General features: G+C 45.1%; 1 long non-coding RNA gene across 1 annotated transcript in view; it reads left to right on the forward strand.

Moving 5' to 3' along the window:
* The first annotated feature begins 3,057 nt into the window (after positions 1–3,057).
* Positions 3,058–18,825, forward strand: part of LOC146860655 (uncharacterized) — a 46,200-nt gene continuing 30,432 nt past the window's right edge. Inside the window, exons 1-2 of the long non-coding RNA XR_014979194.1 lie at positions 3,058–3,180; positions 7,022–7,097. This is a non-coding gene — a long non-coding RNA (uncharacterized LOC146860655). The remainder of the gene's footprint in view (positions 3,181–7,021; positions 7,098–18,825) is intronic.

Consider the following 18,825-nt stretch of genomic DNA (forward strand, 5'->3'; position numbering starts at 1 on the left):
CTATCGACTGGCCTTCGAGCTCAAAAGCGAATACGGACCTCCATTACAGTGTTCCAATGCTTCTTAAATAAATGAGAGCTTTGGCATAGGACCATCATGCCCCAATGTCACCAAGCCAAGTGCTTTTGTGTGCTTACACAATGATTCTCAGAAGAGCCTCTGAACGTAGTCAGGTTGTTGAGTTAATCGCCTACGGGTTCCTGGAGCAATACCAAAATGCACCTCTTATCACTACTAAAGTAGCCATGTCCTCTTGTTTAATTGGTCATTTCAGACTCACCCACCTTGGAGGTGATCTTTAGCTTGAGTAGGCCGAACCTGAAAATGCCAGGTGAATGACCATATAAGTAAGGGGAAAGTGGGCAGAGTATCTTTGGCCAATGAGTGTTAATTGACCCCATTCTCACACTGAAATCACAAGGGCACATTTCGTACACAGTTTTAAACCCGTTGGCTGTTGTCGCTAAAGCAAAGGGCACCTTGGAAGGTCGATGGCAAGCATACAGCATAAACAGAAATGTGTCCGCATTCAAATAATTGCCAGCAGCTGAGGATACAGAACCCTGGGAGGCGAAGCTAATAAGGGACCATGGACTGCTATCCCAAACTTGGAGTGCCCAATTCTGCACCCCTCACAGCCTACTCCCTCCATTCCACCAGGGAAGGAAGCCTGCATTAGAGAGATAGTCATCATCCCTCATGGGATTCTCGGTCCCTCTTGTACCACATGCAGGAGCTTGAGCCAAATCAGTGTCCCCATACCACCCGAGGCACAAGTGAGCACCCTCCACTCACCACTCGGACTTTGCCACCTGAACTATGATAGCCCTCCTGATACTTGGCCTTATTATGTCGGTGGGACTGCCACTGACAGGCCGTCGGTGGCGGTCCCACCGGCATCCAGGATAGCGGTCCAACCGCTGCATTATGATGCAGTCGGTCAAACCGTGGTGGTTGGAGGGACAGACCAACACCTCGGAGGGACAAACTGATGCCTCGGAGAGGCTCAAGGAGCCCTTCAGGGCATCGGTCGGACCTTCTTATCTACAATGAAGATGGTGCCTGGGCAGGCACCGCCGTAGGGATTACGACGTCCATTTCCCACAGTCTTTCATGGAAAGGCTACCAGAAAGGTACTTCAGGGGTCCCAAGCAGGGCCCGTACCCTGTGGGCCTCGGGGGCACATGTGGTCCCCCCTAAACATCCTTGAACTGTGTGCCAGACACCAAATGGTCTCTGGGCACACAGTCCACGGATGTTTCAAAACATCCCTTTTTCTATTACGCCTTGTACTGCAGCCCTGTTCTGATCGCCTAAACGGCGGTCACATCCTAATCTGGCAGGTGGGACCTACGAATACGTGTCCGGCGATCCCACTCCCCCTGCGATGGTGGTCGGATGCTTGTCCGACCGCCATCGTAATAAGGCGCACTGTTCTTAACGCCCACCAACTGACATCTTAGAACATGACCTGCTCAACTCTATTAGGTAAGGGAGGTTATGTGCTGGATGTATGTACTGTCATTTTGCATTGCTGACACCCCAATACCAATATGCAAGCCTGCAGTCTGAGACATGGCCCCTGGGCTAATATGATAAACTTTCCCATACATTAGCCCAAATGGTGGCAATAAAGCTTTGTAAGTAACCACTAGGCCTGGACGAAACTTCAATTACGCTAATTTCGTAATTTCAGGAATATTTTATTATATTTGTTATGAGAAATTCTTGAAATTACTCGATTACACCACATTGCTTTACAACGCTGCATTCATGGCAAAATGATTGCGCAGAAGCTCAGAAAAATGCAAATAACCAGAAAGCAAGCATTGTTGTTTGCTGTACTTGTGTTTTATGCACTATTCTATATCACAAAATGGTTCTTGCATCCACAATGGATGAGAGTACACATTTTGCGCCATAATATAGCGCTAAATGCGGTGCTCACATTTTGCATAATTATGCTTGATTTTGTGTATTTTTCCCAAAATGTTGCTTAATTAGTAGAAACAAACTGTGCAAACTTTGCACAACCCTAGTGACTACTCTGTGCTCTCCAACTACCACAACCACAGGACGCACAGGAGAAACCGTAGACCAGTGTTTCTTAACCTGTGGTCCGGGGACCGCTAAGGGTCTGAGAAGCCTAAATAGGGGGTCTATAACTGTTTATAAAATTAAATAAAATTAACAGATTTATGAAATATATATAAATAAAGAAGCAAATTTAAATTTGGAAATTTCAAAAACGTTCTGTAAATGTGAAGGAATTTGAAATTGGAGGCAACAAATTAAGCTGGTATCCCCAGATTGATTTGTGAGAGCAGTGCAAGTGCAATAAACAGAATGTACTTTTCATGATAATTCACCTCAATTAAATTTAGAAAAGCTCCACCTGTCTCTTTAAAATGTAGATTTTTTTATACTTGTGAATTAAAATCTTTCAACACGTGTGTATTTTCTTGACGAATGTTTGATCTGTATTTTACTTGTATTGTTTTGCATGTTAAATCATCGAAAATGCTTAGGCCTGGGTGCCTGGCTTCCAGTAATGGCTCAGTGGGGTTCCAATAATGATGCAGTGGGGGTCTCCGGGTTCAAGTAATGACTATGTGGGGGTCCACAGAAGTCAAAAGTTTAAAAAACTCTGCCGTGGATGCAAGAACATCGATCAACAATTGATCTCCAGTTTCGAAATTTGGGTGAATTGAGCTGTAAAGTTGCTCGTGCTAGTGCAGTCATATCATTTATTCAGATGCCAGCCTGGTGTTTAAGGAAGAGGCTTCGTGATTTGTCAAGTGCTAGATTGGCAATATGGAAGAAGCCACCATGCCAAGCTCGTTACCTTCTATCTGCGCGGCCTGCTTGCCAGCTTCCTCCGTTCCAGGGCCCGCTGCCATGTCTCCTGCCTCGAACCAGACTGTGTTCTTTCTCGCTCCCATGACTGAAGTGTGAAAGTCCGGGGGCTGATAAAACTGACGTGTGGGCCTCAGCGGCGGAGAAGCCCGGCTTCCAGCCATTGTTTTCCTGGTGATATTAAATTTGCTGCTGTACAGCTCGGAGGCGACGCACATTGCTGGGTCTTGACCAAGGAAGCGAGGGAGCCGCCAAGAAAGGGGCCCGAGCCTCGATGCGTTGTAAGAGACGAAGTTGCAGAGCCATGATGGAGTCTCCTCAGAGGTGAGACACTGCCAGTGGGGGTGGGTTTTTAAAGATTTATTGCATGAATCTCACTCCAAAATCCATCTCTCTGGGCTGTATACACCTTATAACGTGTATACCTTCTGCACTATGGGCCATATGTATCAAAGGCTTGTGTCGCTTTTGTAAAACGCAGCGGGGTGCAAAAGCGACACAACCCCTAAGATGCGATTTATCAAGCCACGCAAGGCCATCTTGCATAGTCCTGAGTGGCTTGATAAATACACAGTAACACAACACAGCGAAAATTGCTGCGTTGCATAGCTCTGCTACAGGGAGGCGTTCTTTGGGTTGTGCGTCAGTGTTCCCACACAAAAACCATGGATTTTGATGCATTCCCAGATGTACCATAAGCGTTAGACCTGTGAATGCGTTAAAACTGCTATGCATCCCCAGGTGAGGTGTAACGAGGAGAAGTCTCCTTATTTGTCCTAATTAGTCCCTCTTTCTATGTGTGCTGTATTCTGCAGCACACATAGAAAGAGGAAAATGCCTCTGAGGATTGTTTTTGTGCCGGAAGGTGCCTCTTGCTGTTCAAAAACAATCCTCCTGACAATTCAGGCACACTTACTATGAAGCAAGAGCGCCAGCGTTGGGGCCAGGCAGCACACTGTGCACCAGCGCTGGGAAAGGCAGGAATGTTTTCAATATGGTGCATTTCTGCCCTATCCCTGTCACACAGCGCAGCAAGATGACTTTCTACGCTGCGTGACACATTGGTAAATATGCTCCTTTATTCTTATGGCTTGTATACCGTGCATACTTTAGGGATGCTGTGTTGCTGTGTGGGGAACCATCTGAAGAACATTGGACATGAAATCTTCTACAAAAGCAATGATGGATGAAATTGCATGAATATTTCCTGTAAAATTTCGGAAAGTTCCACATAAATTTTGCGTGATTTCATATTTAGAGTCAAATGTGGTAAGATGGTATCACACATAACTTATTTTACATGAGCACACACTAAATAAGCTCTTGCGAACTATCAGCAGGAGACTGGTTGGAGCAAAAAATGTGGCTTGGTGGGATATTTTCTGCGGGAGCAAGTCTCATGCATGAATTGTCGCTAAGTAAGGGAACCCGCCAGATCCTGGTTCCAGCAGCAATTTTCCATTGAAACATACTGAATTTTTCCTGATGTTATTTTACGACACGGGGACATAATGCAGCAGCTCCCCCAGGTTGTGTGCATTTTGTTTAGAGCAGAAACCTGTAGGCAGTGAGGGCGCTTTCTTATTTTAACATCCAGCTGGGCCATAACAAAGGCCTGATTTAAAGGGCCATCAGCCCTCCTTTTGTTCAGGTATCATCATAGCTTGGAGCCATCTGGAACCTAACTCTAGATGCGAATGCTATGAAAGGAAACAAAGGCGTACAACTTGTTATCACTTCACAAGTACTAAAGATAAACTATGATCTGGAGGCATGGTTTTAACTTTGTTCAACTCCCTTTATAAGAGATGTACTTATACTGTAAGAATGTGAGATTTATCTGTGTTTGAGTAATTACACAAATAATGATTTAAATGGCACCTACTATATTTTTTTATTACATTTTTTTTTAGTGCTACTCATTCCAGCGAAGGGTCTCAGAGCGCTTCACATCACACACAGATGCACAATAAATCATGCAAGTGTGTTAATCAATGTACCGGAAATGTTACATAAGACAATGAGGGTTACAATGTCTAGAAATAACATACTGTCCATACTTGTAGACAATATATGTTAAGAGTGAATGGTTGCAAGAAACACAAAGTCAGGATATAAAACATAACCCAGTGATTGTAGTTGTCTGTACTAACAATATTTATTTTTTCCTGAAGAATGATTTCTTTGCAATCTTAGAATAACAACAAAATGAGAAAAAATACAAAGAGGATCTAAACCCATGACTTACAGTTTGCCTGCAGCACCTTGATGCCATAAATCGATTTTCCTGCTACATTAGTAGGCTTGCAACTTATGAACTGGAATTAACAAAATGACCTCAGTGTCAAAAGCAGTAGCCCATTTACGTGGCATATCATCAAGGCCATGCGATAATTATCGCTCAGCGCTCTTAGAGCGAGGATAATTATGGCCGGCTAACTCAGAATTTTATCGCGGAGATAGCATGCTATCAGCAACACTTATTTCCAAAGCGTTAAAATTCAGAGCGCAAGCTGCCAATTGTGAGATTATCGCTGGAAATACAGCGATAATCACACAAGGTATGGCGAAAGCTTGCTGATAGGGCAAGGCATACTTAGCCATGATATCCACCTTACATAGGATATCATGGCTAAGTGAGTTTTGAAGCAGGCGTAAGGAAAGTAGCGATAACAGAGGTTATCGCTACTTTGCTTTTCGCTCTGCAGGTTAGCGTGCTCATTGATAATTGGAGGAATGTCGCTTAGCGACATTTCTCCAGTTATGTCAGGGCAGGAACACCCACTTTGCATCTCATTAGAGATGCAAAGATGGGTGTTGGGGGGAAAGGGCGATAATGCAAGGATTCACGCGATAGCGTGACCTTGCTGATTAGGCGATAAAATTATCGCCGCTTTCCGTCCGAAAATGGACGCTAAAGCGGCGATAATTTTATCTCCAGGGCTTGATGATATGCCCCTACCTATCTAAATAAAATACAAATCTGTCATATGCATGTTACACAATGTGTTCTGCAGCAGGGCCATGAACCCTCTGTGCAACTTTATGAGTCAACACTTTGGCTAGAGAAAACACAAAACTCCCAGAACTGTGTTAACCACTAGAGTTATCTTCCTGCTATTATAATCCACTCACAATTTCTGGGCAAACAGTGATCTCTGCAGCAGGTGTTGTAACCCTATGAGATATCTTATAATGTAGCCCCTCTTTGTGACCAGTTAAGTAAGCTAGAACAGATTTGCTTTCACATTTGTCTTTGTTGGCAAATACTTTGCAGCTGATATATATATATATACATTTTTAAATAAATGGGTACGTTGACTGTCCGACTCTACGCCCTTTGTAACTCCACCCCCTTTCTTCTTGCCATACCTTGACCCTCTATTTTTGGTTTGACTGCTTCCATGCAAAAATTGTACACAATTGCGTATTGTAAAATATAAATTAATTGTAAGAATTTCACATAGCACCAAACTTGGAAATTATGCAGATTTCTCCTGCCAAATTAACATTTCTCCCAGGCCTATATAGATGTGTGAGCTTCTCACACTGGCCATGAATATTTGGAAATAGAGGGGTGTTAGACCTGGCTTTTCCAGCGGGTCTATCCACAAACATTTTGCTTTTTGGCCTCTTGTTTCTGACCTGTTTTTGTTGGTTTTATGACTCTGGGCACTTTACCACTGCTGATCATTTCTAAAGTGCATATGCTCTCCGTGTAAATTGTGTTTATGGATTGGTGTTTCCATGATTGGCCTATTTGACTTTCTACCCAGCGTCTAGTACAGTGCACCGTGTGTGCCTAGGGCATGTAAGTCAAATGCTGTTAGTGGGCAGGCAGCACTGATTGTGCCACCCATGCAAGCAGCCTTTTAAAAGGGTCTCAGATCTGCCACTGAAATCAAGCTATCCTGGCTGATGAAGGGTGAAACCCTGGAACCGGACCTAGGATGCTTGTTTCCGGTCCAGGCAGGACCTAGCTTGGTAGTTTAGGCTGGACTGTTCCCATGAGGTACAGGGTCAAGACTGATTTGCATATGGCCAGGTCTATGGCATGGTGAGAAAAAGAATGATGGATTCAACCCAGATCTCTTGACTGGGGGTGAATGTTTTGATTTGTTCTGCATTCCGTCCTTCAATTGTGTGTCTTTTTTGATTGGCTTAGGGGTGCCGGCGTGCTTTCTGGTTCTGCGACTCGTGCGGAAAAAAAGCAACGATGGAGAGATGACGGCTGTGAAAGGGTAAGAGGTTTTTAAAATATAGTTTTATTAAATGCCCCCAACCCCGCTGGATTTCGGGGCCCATTCGGAGATGGCTACGGGTGCGTGGAGCAGGAATGCTCCCGCCAGTGGCGTAACATAGGCCCCACAGCCCCTGGGATGCGAGGCGGCTCAAGCTCCAGGGGCCCCCCTCAGCAAAGTCCCTTGGTGGCTTGAGAGCTTCTGATTGAGTCCAGAGGGGGGCCGCCTCTATGTACTTTGCAGGGGGGCCATCCTCAATCTTTGTTATGCCACTGACTCCCGCAGCATTCTGGCTTTATGGTGTTGTGATATCTACCAAGAAACTGTGATGTGCCGGATTAAAACACAGGGTCAGAGTCGGAGACTCCCCATTTCCCCGCATGTTTCGACCAATGAACACTCACAACATCTGATCTGAATACCTGATTCCCTCATCAAGAGGCCCCCATAGAGCCTGGAGATCCACAAATAGAGCAGAACAGAAGATACAGGAATACATGTCCTGAACAAAAGCCATGCCTTTGTGTCCAGGGAAGCAAACCCTTCACAAATACACATAGAAGGCACGTGGAAATACCAATGAATATCCTCCGAAGGACACTCACACGTGATCTGGTCGAGCCATAGGGCGGTGCCTGGGACTCCGGCTCAGCGGCATACTGTGCATCTGACTGCATGGACTACTTATGCCACCCTGGGCCATGACCGACAGAGGGGCCTGGGAGAAGGTGGGTGCCAGGGTGACTTGACACTGATCTATGGCCTGAGCTATAAATTATATTGAATAAACTTTCCATCCTCAAATATTCAATCTCCTAGAAGAGGACACTCTAAGCCACAGTCACTATGGTGAAAAATAAAACTTTACAGGTTACTCACCAGGGCACCCTCAACAAGTTTGCCACTTCAGTCGGTTTCGCACACCGATGCCCAATGTGGAGGTCCACAGGATCCAAAAAAGCACAGCTGCATTCTACAGATCTCATATTGGAAGCTGCACAATCACCCAGAGAAGCACTAGAAACTAATATTGGAGAGGTGGGATTGGACATGTCAGGCAAGACCTGCGAAACGCTGTAGAGAGAATGAGTGCAGCTAAAACCAGGGTGGCGAGGACACACTCAAAGATATGAAGCAAAAACTTACCACCCTGATGGAAGTAGCAAGGACACTGAAGATGAGAACCAAGGATGCTGAAGGATGCACCAATCTTCGCCTCCTCGGATTGCCAGTGGGAAATCGCAGCTTCCTCCTAGAGCGGTGGATACATGAGTGGGCCCAGAGGATAAGCTGTCCCTATGCTTTTGAATAGAATGTGCCCACTGCATGCTGACACCAAGACCACTGTCTGGGGCCATGCCGCATCTGATCAGAACCCACATTCTCTTTTATAAGGACAGGGACAAAATCCTCACTGCCACTAGAAAGATAGTACATATGGAATACAACTCACACTGGATAATGATCTTCCCAGATTTTACAAAACAAGTCCCTTGAGAAGGTAAAAAAGAAGTTAAAAGCCAGTGACCTGCACTATATGCTAATCTACCCTGCCCCTTCTTCTTTCAGAACCGCAGGAGTCTAAGGAATTGGTGGAGAGGCCAAAAATCCAAGGCCTCCCCATTTCATCCCCCCAGTGGAGGAAAGAGTTTGTGTAGGAAAGCTCTCTTTCTGCATGGTTGCCCCTAACGTTTTTGCCAGATACCTGATGCAATTTGACTGAGTGTGCCCTGGGTCCCCGCCAATCAGGTCCCAGGGCCTGTGCTTTCCTTAAACTGTGCCATTTTTTCTGCAACCGGAACAACTCTGGCTTACCTATAAGTCCCTTGTAAGGGGTACCTGTGGTACCATGGGCATGGTAGCCAGAGAAAGGTCTCTGAGGGTAGCATGTATTATGCTACCCTCAGAAACGTCTCATCATAAACAGGCACCACTGCCATTGCAGCCTGCATGATTTAGTGCAGCTAAAAGTGAAGAGTCAACATGGCACACATCCCTGTGTGACATGTCTGCCCAGCACTGCATGAGGCCTAGGTACTTCACCCTTAAGGTAGGGGGCAATATGTCTCATGTGAAGGCCTATCTGCATGAGCAGACAGGCTCCTACAATATCTAAGGACATTCTCAGTAAAGCCATCTCGAGTATATGGTCTGGAAACAGGTCATTACGAGTTTCCTAGCACCATGATGGCTTTACTGAATCCTGGAATGTTTGGTATCAAACATCTCAGAGTAATAAACCTGCATGGATCCCAGTGTCAGATCTATTATTCCCTGCACTCAGGGGTCCTATATAGAGGGGACCCCTGAACCAAACGAGCCTCTGGTGGGTTTCTGACCACCAGCATGCCACCGCAAGACAAGTTTCTGGACTGCTGGAGTGGGAGCCTTCGCTCCCTGGGCCCAGCAACTAAGCCTTTCCTGGGCGGAGGTGTTTACTCCTCCCACAGGTCAGGAAGAGCCATCTGTAACAGGGGGCTTCAAAAGCCTTGCTGCTTTTGCAAAGCAAGCCCCAACCTCTCCGGCTACCAGGAGCAGGCCCCCTTCCTGTCTCACCCCCTTTTCTGGCAGGAAAATGAAGACCAGCCAAGAAGATGTGACCACCTCTGCCAACCCCACCCCTCAGGTGGGGGAAGGGAGGTGAAGCCCACTCTTGCAGATGGCAGGCAACCTCTAATCAGTGATAGGGATGGTGCCCACCCACCCCCACGTGGGGTGAACGCCCTATGGGTCTAGTCACCCTAAGACTGTAGCCCATTGACTACTACCTCGAGACACTTAAAACACCCCCTAAATACAATATTTAGGGGGCAGCCCTGAACCCAGAAGCTAGATTTGACATGACTAAAGGACTGAAGAGCCGTACTGCAGAAGTAGAGGACGACAACAACGGCTTTGGCCCCAGCCCTACCGACCTGTCTCATGCTTCACGAACCTCTGCAAGCTTAAACAGCTGTGTCCTGCAGCCATCAGCCTTCAAGAATCCTGGGACCTGCCCTACCTTCCTAAAAGACTCTGATCTCCCGTGGACACTGGATTTGTCCAACAGCAACCCAAGCAAGGATTCCAGAATCCAGTTGGCACCGTGAGTCCTCACCACTCGGCACCCAACGCCCATGGCCCGAGTCCGAGTGTTCCAACACCCCAGCGAGGTCCCCCCGGCAATCCTGACCTGGGTTCCTGCATTGGACAACCTCCTCTGACCTGTTCCTCAACACCTGCAGCCTCATCCTGAAGGGTTCCCCTGACCGCAACCGGAACCAGTGAGGAGAGCCCAATACAAAAATACATCCCTGAATTCACAGCCCTTTGAATCGTATGGTTCCCGACCGATGGTGTTGTGTCCAGCAACTCTTCAACTTCATCCTCCAGTCATTGGTGCCCTTTGTCCAGTCTTCTGGCTCCAGTCTGCAGTCCTTTGATCTCACCTTAACCCCAGGAACTTCCACCCCCCGCCCCAGAACTGAGTGACATGCTTGTGAGCATCCCCCAACCAAGATGCCCCTTTGCCCCATTGGTTAACATTGGCACCCTGCACTCTGCACCCGGCCGCCCTAATGCCGCTGGTGGTGCACCTTGAGTGCCAACCTGAACCTTGGTTCTACCCCCCAAAACTCAGTTACCAAAACTGTTTACTTTATATGCAAACATAACACTTCGTTTTTCTGCATGGTGGGTTTTCTCTGAAAAATATTCTGTTGAACTGTCTTGTACTACAACAAAAGTAACTTAGTGTCTTCTCAAGAGTTAACCTGCTTACTGCTGTACTGTAATGTTTAAACTGTGTTAGGGGTATGTTGCATGACAAACAAGGAAAGTAACTACAAAGTAACTAAATAGTAATCAAAAATAATTTCAAGTATTTTAAAGTGCTCACAACCTATTTCTTTGACAGAAAAGCGACTTTTATGCCTCTACAAAACCAGTACACACTGTATTTTGCAAGATATCATTGTATTGAAAGTATTACTTACCTGCTACTAAGTAAGTCTTATATCTAGACATAAAAAAATAACACAGTAATAACTTCTTATACACTACCCTCTGATAGGCCTGCTCAACCACACTGACATAAAAGAGAGTATGGTATTATCTATTTTAGCCTCTGCTATTACTCTGGGGATCCCCTAGACTTTGTGCACACTATACCTTACTTTGGTATAGTATATACAGAGCCAGCTTCCTACAAACCCATACTCAAAAGAGCATCAACGGCCCTGCAGAAGTAGAACCAGATCACAGTTATGTGCAACTGGAAGGCCACCGATGTTGGACTCAGAAGACATCACTGACATTAGAGGAGCAGACTCCCAGACCAGGCAATATACAAGTCAAGAGCCTCATCCTATTGTAGATGAATCCATACCGTAAGCTGATGCAATGGACCAAAACTTAACCATCTAAATGCAATACTGTGGATGGGCCTTTTCCACTCCCCCCTTTTTTATCTTGCACAAGAAACAGAGGGGCCATATTTTATTAGAGTAAACCCGTTCAGAGCCCAAAGGCCAAAGTACAACTCCATTTTTTGAAAATTGTCATTTTTTATTGTTGTTAGTAAGACAGGTTTATTTTTGTAATGTTTTTTTTCTTTTCTTATTGGGAGATTGATAGGTTTGGAGGTGTGGGGGACTGGTGTGGGGAACATTCTTACCTTCTTTTCACCAACCGACCAAGCTCAGTTTTAGGCTGTAGCTCATGACAAATTTACTGCACTGTTTGAAATGAGGGAGGACACGTGGATACAAACAGAGGGAATAGCCTAGACTGTTGACACCAATATCCAATGGACCAGATGAGGACCCCAAAAGTTGACCCTTTCATGGTGGCTGATACCACTGCTACACGACCTATGGGCACAGTGCGGTGTATCTCTTGGTATGTTAAAGGACTCCTTGATAAGGTAGATGAGGAATGGTGCTAAGTACTGAGAGACAATACTGGGCAGATATCTTATTGTTGCAAGAAACACACCTAATTGGAGAACTCTGCCCATGCCTCAAGATGTGACTTCAGTTCACTGGAATATAAGGGATATGGGCGGGGATAAAGAGAGGTAGCAATACTAATACATAGCCACATCCCAGTGGTAGTGGTATTCACATGGAAAGATGGAGTCCAGAGACACCACATTTGTTTTTTCTCTCTTTTCCCAATGGGAAGCTACACTTATAAAATGTTACAAGACAGCTCCAATTTTATCATATGGGAGAGATAAGCCTTACAGCAGTGAAACACAAATGTAAAATTATTTCACCACCAGGACATGAAAAACTCAAAGGTACATGTCCTACCTTTTAAGTACACTTCGTCCTGCCCTTGGGCTGTCCGGGGCCTACTCTAGGGGTGACATGTGTAATAAAAGGGAAGTTTTGGGCCTGGCAAGTAGGTTAACTTGCAAGGTTGACATGACAGTTTAAAACTGCAGATACAGGCTCTGCAGTGGCAGGCCTGAGACATGTTTAACGGACTACTTATGTGGGTGGCACAATCAGTGCTGTAGGCCCACCTGTAGCATTTGATTTATAGGTGCTGGGCACATGTAGTGCACTGTACTAGGGACTTAAAGGTAACACAAATATGCCAATCAGGGATAAAGCAATTATTAACATGTTTTAGATACAGAGCACATGCACTTTAGCACTGGTCAGCAGTGAAAATGTGCACAGAGTTCTTCAAGCAGCAACACGAAGTTCAGTAAAACAGTCAAAAACAGGAGGTCAGAAGGCAAAAAGTTAGGGGGAAGCATGCCAAGGATGGCAGGTCTAACAATGGGGATGTCACCAGAAGCAGACAAATGAAAACATTTACAGACTTGAGAGAGGAACATGGGCTGGTTGCTACAAAACCAGTTCTATCGATACCTCCAACTCAGAGACGCACTCATGCCATATATAACCAGTCTCGAGGAGGTCTCAGAGTTCAGCCCTATCGAGGCGAACTGGTGATGTCCAAGAGGAAAGTGTCTCAAATATACAAAACGTTCGTGAATACTTCACATGCCGACTACAGTAAACTCAGGGAGGCATGGGAGGCAGATATCGGTCCCTGGAACAGGAGGAATAGCTGTTTGCACTTATGGCTCCATGTGAAGCCTCATTTTCAACTATGCTACATCTAATACAGCTGCATGACCTTTATAGAACATACCTGAAGACTGAACGACTATTGAGGCTCCAGCTGGGGCCGGAATGCCTGAGAAGCAAGGCTGCCATTGAGTATTTCATACATTCTAAATGGACATGCCTTGCTCTGGAGCCCTTTTGAGCAGGGATTTTTATTACACTCTAGAGAATAATGAAACGACCAGTAGACCAGAGCCTAAAAGCCTAGTGCCTAAAATTGACTCTATTTGAAGTGAGGGCTTCACAAGGTACGAGCAGTTGCTCCTGAGACATAGTCTAACACTGAGGAAAAGAGATATCCCCAGAACTGGAGGACGCAATCCCATTCAAATCTAGATGTGTGGAAATGGGGCGTTGATAGACGCTGTATTCTTGAAATCCCACTATAGGGGGGGCAGGGGGTTCCCCAAAACATAAACAAATACAGAGAGGCTGGGAAGAGTACTGCACAGATGAGAATAATGATTGATTTACACCCACTCTTGGCTTTCTTAGAATTACATCAGGATGGACCGCCAAATGTGCATGCATGGTCGACATGCTAACACGATGTGTTAAACATTTCTGTACCTAAAAATCCAGTAAAGACATTTATTAAAAAAAAAGAAGTCAGCTATTAGATTACGTTTCTTGTGCGGCCCAGAAGGATCCAATTGTTTCGACCAGCCACTTCTTCGCTTATAACATGGAAAATAGTAGGTGTCACGTTCGGCTCTTTAAAATAATGATTGGAATAGAAAGTGCCCTTTTTTAATGGCCCGTTTGTGGAAATAATTTAGCCTTAACTATTCGGATTTCAGAACATTGGTAACAAAAAACATTGGAACTTTAAGAAGTCACTTATACTTGTAGAAAACAGAGAATTAAAGGAAACATTGAGCACCCAAACAGCAAGCCTCATCGCCCAGATGAATAACATCGACAAACCCACAACTCGAAGTCCTAATGCGTATCACTTCGCGATGACCAATAATGTACCTTTCAAAGTAACACAGTTCCAAAATAATTACCTTAAAACGGATACTGCAACGAGGGAGCAACGCGCAGCCCTCGGCCCCTAATGAACTCTTTCAAGGGGGGAGATGTTAGTTGGAAATTATTTCAAAACTCTACTGACCAGCTCAATTTACAAGGCTTAACACCTGGATGCAAAGTCAGCATGGGTCCCTAGAGTATTCAGAAGGATTGAGTAATCTAATACGGAATCTAACCAGTGTACATTGTTTTTTTGTTTTTCACAGTTGTTTTCTGTTAGAAATCACGGGTCAACAGGCACTCTAGGTACAGAGTGCCTTTGCTATGCCATAGTGTGTTGTGTAGTTCCTAAAAATACATTGGATCTGCGCATTTGTTGGACAACATAAACTAAGGGATTGGTTTCTAGACTGATTCCGGACACCCCCACAGGATATGTCAGCCTATAGACCAGCTAGCCCCAGTGCCACTTTAAGCCCACTAACCTTACCAAGGAGCGAATAGTTTCTGGCAACCATCGAACATGACAACCCTTGATCCTCCAGGGATCGTGGAAACCGTACAGTACTTTTCCCTCAGTTAATCATGCTCACTATTTCTCAAAGGGATATACAACAAGCATTTGCAATGCAATAGGTCTTGCATTAGCGAGAGTTTAAGCTATTGTCATTGTAAATGACAATGCCTTTTAGTCATGTTTTTAAAACCAAAACAGAAATACAAGGCATTGTCATTTAAAATGCCAATAGCTCAAACTCGCGTAAATGCGAGACCTATTGCAGTGCAAATGCTTGTTTTATTTGCGTACAGTGCGTACATTCTTGGGCAAATTACTTCTCACTGTTCCTCAGTTACTATGTGAGCATATAACAAGTGCTACATCAATAAGTATAACAAATTAACTGTATCTTGTCACTGTCAAATGTTATGGGCTCTGTTTTCAAACCTATTTGCATGTGTGAGTTTGAGTAACGCATTTGAATGTTACTTTTTTCCACATAAAATTATTTACTTGCAGGAAGTGTTACTTTCAGGGCTGAAACTCCCTGTATGATTGTACCAGTCTACAAACTTAGGGCCATATTATCAAGAAACGGCGATAACATTATCGCCGCTTTAGCGGCAGGAAACTGCCGCCATAGCGGCGATAATGGGCTTGATAATATGCCCTTGTGAATTCCCATAGAAGCCCAGCTTCTGGTGTGAACATGGGCTTCTATGGGAATTCACAAGGGCATAGTATCAAGCCCATTATCGCCGCTTTAGCGGCAGTTTCCTGCCGCTAAAGAGGCGATAGTTTTAACGCCGACCTTGATAATATGGCCCTTAGATACTTAAGGGCATTTCCCAAGTGCTCTCAAACGCCCTTTGCACCATGGAAATGTATACCTGACAAAGGAAAACGAAGATTTCTTTCCAGGGTGGAAAGGTCCCCCTCTCAAAAAAGCTGTGTGGGGGAGCGGGTTGGAGGTGGGGGTGGAGGGTGGTGGGGAGTAAGAAAATGAGTTTCTCCAGGGTTATTGCCCCTCTGAAGAACAAAAACCAGAAAAATACATTTTAACAAGCATATTTGCACTTGTTTTGCAGATTTTTGCGTGAGCAAGTATACACTTGTTAATTTGCTCATGCAAAAACAAAAGTCACAGTTTGCTAGGGGTACACCTGGAAACCTTCAGCTTTGCAGGTTGCCTTGCCCTATTTTATAAACTTTTTTTTAACCTCATCGTAGAAATACTATAGAGAGGATGGATGTGTATGACGTGTGAGTGTCAGTTTACAGTATACGGGCACTGAGTGTGTATATATGTTAGTGAACTTATAACACAACTCTACACACAATAATCATGTATGAAAATTACAGCTCAAGGCGAAAAGCACAACGATCTCCTCTTTGTTAGTTAACCTACCTGTTCCACTTTTCTTCCACCTCGGTCATACCTCGCTATTTCCTGTGTTACATTCGTGGATTAGCGCTGCTTTGGGATCTGCGATCTTCTCAGCACTCTCCAAAACACTCACTCATTGACAGGTCAGGCATCTCTCACTGCCAGATGCCGCCCCCGATTTCATATTTCCTCTGCTGACAGGTTATAAAGAGCCAGTATGCGATGCAAGACTTGTGAAGTAATGCCAGTTCACATGTGTATTAGTAAGATAATATCTGGCTGCAGCCAGCTGACTTGGCCAGGTCAGGGGAAGCCGTGTTTGATGTATGTGCAGGGGGAGAGAATGAGAGGCCAGGGGTACAGGAGGAGCAGTTTCATGGGACATTAATAACAGCGGTATGCAGAAGGCCTATGAATTATTCCTCTATCCCAGAATGAAAATAACTTCCATGCACTGCTGCTTTCCAGGCACCGCTGCTTCCATTGAAAAGAACAAGCAGTTCCAAGCCAGTCAGACTCACAGGGTCAGCGCTGCAGCTGCCCAATGCGTGTGTCTCTCGCTCACCTCGTGACCGGGGCTCCACAGACCCTCAGAGAGAGCTTTAAAAGCAGAAGCGCTGCGCTCAGCTCCGCGCATGACAACATGTCAGAACCCAACAAGGGCAGCCGCAAAAGTGAAATCGGCCTGCGCGGTAAATCGTGCCGCAAATTAATTAAATAAACAAGCGCGGTCCCCAAAGTGAAAGAGGACCACACTGCAAATAACAAAAAGAAAGTGCTTACCGACTTATGGAGACTGTGTAACGCCACAAATAAAAGATCTAGTCCTGATGGGCGGTCACAAAAGGAGACAGGGCGGTAACAAGGAGGGACTAAGAAGCCTCATATTGAATCGGAAGCCAGCGTTTACCAAAGACAATGCCACCAGCCAATGAAAAATAAGGGCGGGGCTTCCACTCTACTTCTAAAACATACCCTACTACAGCATGCCTCGCAGAGCGAGAAGCGCAAGCGCTTCAACGCTAGGCTCAACCTAATAAACATTGGGGACGTTTTTAATAAGCATTTATTGAACCAGCGTCCTTCTAGTATAAAACATGTTTTCTGCGACAATCAATAGACAGAAGCAAATGTAAGAGATTACAAGCACCAACAGAGTAAATAGAAGGTAGAATTCTACCATGGTGCGAAAACACAGATTATATGCAGGCATATAAACATGACAGTAATAAAGCGTACTCCTATGATGCAAAACCCTACCTAAGTGTACCTAGCATGTATGTGATGTGAAGCCAACAATCCTGCAGGGAATAGACAACCCCATTACCTGATGGGAGAGAAAAAATGATCCCGCCTTGGTCACGAGTTGGACACCCCGCAAGCGATGTCAGACCGCTACTTGCTGAAGCCTCAGCGTGCAGGGACCTCCATGTCAGTGTCAATGTAGAAGTGTCTCCTCTCCTAGCTGGTGAAGGTGTGTTTTTCTTATACCAGGGGGTAGCCTTGGGAGTTCTACCTATATCGATATGTTATGATTGCGATTATGCAAATTAACCTAAATCAATAATTGCAATTATGCAAAATAGTCCTGTCGCCCTTGGATGAAAATAGCTATGACTTTTGTACAGAGTATGTAAATCCTGTTATGAACATCATGGGCAAGGGATAAAGATATGATTGTAGGAATCCTCATGCATAATAAATGAGGCTAGTTTCAGAGAAACTAATCGACATTTGTTCAGCACGTAACTGGGTAAAAGGTCATTGCTAGAACCGTTATTCAGGGAGAGGTAGGAAAATGTAGGTAAAAGGTTTCTTTACTACTTGGGCCTTTCTTGGGGAACATAACAAGGGCTCATGAATGACGGTACCGAATATTGTTAATGGTGCGGTGAGTATAAAAAGAATGGACACTCACTTTCAGTAAAAGACATAACCTCCATATCTGTCTACATCCACGTGCTTACTTTCACTGTTCATGTAGGGGGTCTCACTTCAAACCGATGTATGGAAATCGTTGAGTGCAGCAGGTGTGTGAGCACCATGTGCACGGCTCATTAGTCCATGTTCAGATGCTAATACTCCTTGTTTGCTTCTCCATGGTGTGCAGATGTTGGGGGGAAAAAACGGAGCTGACAACCATGCTTGAAATGCGTGCAGCCAGGGGGAGAATGATTATGTCGACAAGCATAGTGCAAGCGCTGTGCAGGGGAGATTATGTCACTGCTCCTTACTTGTCTGTCCATGGTGTACAGACGATGGACCCCAAAAAAAGCATTGGCAAAAAACAATAGGTCTCACATATGCAAGAGAATTTGCCTTTACCAATGTGTTTTAGCCATGTTGCACACCAGCGTGGCTGCTGTTCAGCATGGCTAAAAGTTTGTGGCCTAGGGGAGAGTGGCGCAGAGTGGAGTAGCATGGAGAGGCGCAGAGTAGCGTGGAGTGGAGAAGAGTGGCGTGTCGTAGAGTGGAGTGTTGCATGGTTTCCAAGTTTGTTCATTTATACCATTTTAACTTCAGCAAGTTGCATCTATTCAATTTGATCCTTTCTGTCTTCAGAATACACCTTTATTAGTGCTAGCTTAATCTGTGTGGCCAAATCACTGGCACAAAATAGCGCTATCACTAATGAACGCGGGCCTGTAACCGGTGATGTGGCCTAAGCAGCAAAAGTCAAATATATACGCACAGAGGTGGTCAATGCACCTGGTTCATCAAACTACCCAGATAGCTGCTGGG

Source organism: Triturus cristatus, chromosome 3_1 (assembly GCF_964204655.1).
Source record: "Triturus cristatus chromosome 3_1, aTriCri1.1, whole genome shotgun sequence".
NCBI lineage: Eukaryota > Metazoa > Chordata > Amphibia > Caudata > Salamandridae > Triturus > Triturus cristatus.